Raw genomic sequence first — 4462 nt, 5'->3', positions numbered from 1 at the left:
ATCCGTACGGTTCGATCATGTATATTTCATAATTTTTATTTTTTATTAATTATTTCACTTTTTTAATCAAAATTGGTAATTTTCTTATAAAAACGTATCTGTAATCGTTCAAATGTGCTAATTTTTTGTGCATAAGCATATTTTGACATGAATTTAACATCCGTACGGTTCGATCGTTAAAAATACCTTTTAAATTTATACTTTTCACATCAAATTCATTTTTTTTTAATTTTTAATTAAATTTGTTAATTTACTTATAAAAACGTAATGGTACTCGTTCAAAAGTGCTAACACTACACCATAATTGGCCTACTACTACATTAAAAGTTGATGTTGCCATTTGTTTTGTTGGATTTGTCATCCTTAATTTGGTTAATTCAACATTGTCATTTTTTTGTTGCCTTAGACATTAAAACTATGTTGGTAAAGGTTCAAAATGTGGTTATGTCGCTGTAGCACTGAGAAAGTGTTGCCATATTTTTACATTAAAAATATTTTTCCTGATATGATAAACTAGGGCCCACAAAGATGACGTTGCACAAGTGCTTATGTGGTGCGTGTGGGCCCCCCAAGTGCTGATGTGGCACTAGTGGGGCCAACTTGTGATATATTTTTCTCAAAATATATAACTGAAGCTAAAATTTACAAAACAAAATAAAATGAATTATTAAAAATATAAAAAGTTAAATGACAAATATAAAGAAAGCACACAATGGGATTAATTAGTTCCCACTGATTTTGCAGCAAAAAATATAATTCCGAATTTACCATCCTGCCCTTCAATTTTCAGTTTCACCAAAAAAATTAAGAAGGGAATCACAGTAAAACAACTCGAACGAACATCACACACCCACTCCTCTCATTTAAATCCCCAATCCAAACCCTAACAAACAATCCATTTCTTCTCACCGCCGCTCTCTCAACCAAATAGACAACCCGCTTGAAGAAGAACTGTAAGAAGCGCGGCCACATTAGCGCCGACCACGGTCGTATCGGAAAACACCGCAAGCATCCCGGAAGTCGTTGATGGTACTCAGTTGGCGTATTTTAAGGTCCTTGGTAAGGGGTCTGTGTCACAACCAATTGTCGTTAAGGCCAAAATTGTTTCGAAAATTGTAGAGAGGAAGATTAAGGAGGCTGGTGGTGTTGTTGTGCTTACTGCTTAGGTTTGATTTGGGTTTTTCATTAATTAAGAAGTTTAAAATTACGGTTTTAATTTGGGGCTTCATCCGGGTTTAATCGGGTTTAAATCTTGGATTTTGAGTTTAAAGTAGTTCTATCTCTTGTCTATTTGATATGTGTTTTAATTTGAATGATGCCCGTATTGTGTTTTATGTCATATGTTTTATCTTGCCCCGAACATGTTTGATGAAATGTGTGATCCGTTTATTCCCCCCACATATAAAACCAATTTATCGACTTTTCGTCGCTTTGGTATTTGATTCTATATAATGGGCATATTAATGTTTAATTTCATATTTTTTTATATTATTTTTGTGTTTTGAATGATACTTGTATTGTTTATTTTTTTTCATTTCTGTGATTATTATTATTTTAATATGGTAGCAGGAATGGCAAATTAACTTGGTTGAGCTTTCTATTATTTTGATTTTTGTTGTGCTCTCTTTTTGTTTAGCTTCTTCCTGTAAGTTGTTATAATACTGTACTTCAATTATATTGTTGCCTTTATCAGCGGAAAGATGAGTGGGATCTTAAAAAAGGTGTTAGTTTAATCAGCTCTTGCATGACTGATTGAGGCAAGGGAAAGGATGACTTGGACATATTGCAAATTCCTTTGATGGTATCTCATTAAGACAATGAGAAGATACTCCGTTCTGCATTCACCGTGACTGTGGTAGGTAACCATTAATTTTGGGCTTTGTGATATCAACGAAACTTAATTTTTTGAGTCCTCCATAGTCTTATGTACAATGCTACTGCTCTTTATTTCCCATACAATTCTATACAGACAATATAAATTGAGTTGCATAGAACATACAAAAGTCATCAGAGGCTCCAAAATATCATTTTGTTTGGGCAATTAGTAACTGGACTGACCAGCAAAATATTTGACATGTTTCAAATTTTAATGCGTGACTGAGGTGTTACGGTACCCTCGTCTGCTGATTTAATGTATGTCTACGATATATTAAGCAATCTTTGCTTTTTCTAAATAAAGTCTAATATTGATATATATTTCTTTGGAACTATAATATATAAATCATTGTATATGCAAAAACAGACATGGCTGCTGGCTCCAAAGGAATCACAGCTTTTATCATCGATAAAGAAAAGGCTGGGTATGCCTTCTGCACCTTCTTTATGCACTTTTCTATATGCATACGCACAGGTAAAAAATATATAGATTTATAATGTCTCCGAAGTGGACTGGAATATAAATTATGAGAATAAAAATATATAATGTGATCCAAGCTATCATAAGAACTTGTATGGTTCTTTCATTTTTCACTGATTCCTTGTGAATATAATGTAGATTCAAAATCTCACAGAAATTGGACAAACTTGGAATGTGAGGAAGTCCCATGTATGTATATACACAATTACACAGCTAATAATGGTGGTTTAGTTAAATTGTGTTTCTATAAGTTCCAAGTGCTGATACAATACCATAGAGATGATGTGTATTGAAATTTCTATAATCTGTAGGTGTGAGCTTGTATTTAACAATTACTTTGTCCCTGAAGAAAATATTCTCGGAGAAAAAGGGAGATTCTTTCTTATCTTTTGCACTAACACACACACTGCATTCCACCAGACTAATTTGTTACAATGTATGAGTTGAGCATCCTTAAAACAAGTTTTCTGCTACTGTTAAGTTATATATAGACCATAGACCAAATGTGACAACAATGTCCTTCTGTTATGTTACGTCACGGTTCATACTTCAGAGTGTCCTATTATATCCTTTTGTTATGCTTAGGAAAATGGATTGGCAGTAAACAAATATGTTGTAACTGGGTGATAAATGGTGTTGGTTTTACTGATGAGTAAATAAATGCATTGTATGAAATTATTAAGTAATAAGTAAATAAATTATTAACCAAAGAACAGATAAAAGAAAAAAATGCAGTAGTGAGGTCCTATTTAAGCAGGCCTGCATATCTCTAGACAATTAAAATCATATCTCTGGATATCTTTCTTCACTTCCTTCATTTAGAGCCAGCAGGCACTGGTAAGACTTAAGAGATATAGTTATAACAATTTTAAAATAGTCCAAGTCTGGTAAGCTTGGTGGATTTGTTATTCATATATTCTGTTTATATGATTGAAACAGTCCAAGTCTCGTACTGTTATATGCTTTATAAAGCTTTTACAGTTTGAATCTATTTGAATAAAACTATAATTTTTGCAATAACATTACGCTAGACTAGTTAATTTATAATTCCATTTAATATGTTAACATTTGTCATATCATTTTCTATACCTGCAGTAGCTGAACCACAAAGTGCATGGCCGATGAATAAGTGGAATTTGCTGATCTTGAAGGCCGATATAATGTTTCAAAAGTTATTTTAATCTATTTTTGTTGGTATATTTTTTTCATTTAGTTTTTATTTTGTTGTATGTTGGAAATAAATGATTACTGTAAATTGGATAAAAAATACTCTTGTAATTAATTAGGTGAATTGGAATCAAGATTGGTTTGGATTATTATACAGTAAATTGTAATGTTGGTTTAGCTTTCGGAAAATCATTTAAATCAATTATGATTTTTTTTATAAATTAAAAATTTTCCATTGCTCCTGTAAAGTGTTGAATGATTGCCCCACATATGCTGATATGGCGAAGGTGGGTCCCACATGTGCTGATGTGGCACATGTGATGTGGCACATGTGATAGGACACAGTTGGCAGCTTATGTGTCATGTGGGACCCACTAACTTTTTCAGGATGTTTCAATTCAAAGGCAACATAAAACGGTGTTGGTATATGATAACAATATTGTTGTATATGTTGGCATAGAGAATCATAGTATTGCTATTGATCCCAAAGACAACATCGAAAAAATCAACACCAGAAAAGTGTTGTCTTTGAATATTTTGGGCCAATAGCAACATATTTTGGGCCAATACTAATATTTTTTAAGTTGCAATAGGTTTTTTATGGTGTAGTGTAATTTTTTGTGCATAAGCTTATTTTGACATGAAGTTAACATCCGTACGGTTCGATCGTTGAAAATAAGTATTAAAAATGTACTTTGACCAAGACTGCTAAAACCGACCGAGGTCAAATGTGCAAAGTGGTCGGTTTTATTTCAGAAGCCAATTTAATTCTTATAACCGACCACCCCTTTAAGGAGACGGTCGGTTTTATCAAGAAGGTGGTCAGTTTTAGGCAAGAAGACGATCGGTTTTCTGGGAAATGTTATGGTCAAATATTATGATTTTTTGGCCCTAACCGAATGTAAATGCATAAAAATTTAGCATTAAAATCAAAAATTC

The 4462-nt window shown here is 32.7% G+C and overlaps 1 long non-coding RNA gene across 2 annotated transcripts; it reads left to right on the top strand.

Moving 5' to 3' along the window:
- Positions 1–800: 800 nt before the first annotated feature.
- On the top strand, positions 801–3725 carry LOC141705481 (uncharacterized). 2 transcript variants are annotated; one of them, XR_012568375.1, is made up of 4 exons: positions 801–1066; positions 1694–1855; positions 2243–2300; positions 3452–3725. It is a non-coding gene; the product is annotated as an uncharacterized LOC141705481 (long non-coding RNA). The 2 variants fall into 2 exon arrangements; XR_012568374.1 differs by having other exon boundaries at positions 803–1059.
- Positions 3726–4462: the final 737 nt, after the last annotated feature.

Source organism: Apium graveolens, unplaced genomic scaffold, assembly GCF_009905375.1.
Source record: "Apium graveolens cultivar Ventura unplaced genomic scaffold, ASM990537v1 ctg8888, whole genome shotgun sequence".
Lineage (NCBI taxonomy): Eukaryota > Viridiplantae > Streptophyta > Magnoliopsida > Apiales > Apiaceae > Apium > Apium graveolens.
This window is presented reverse-complemented; position numbering and strand designations above follow the sequence as displayed.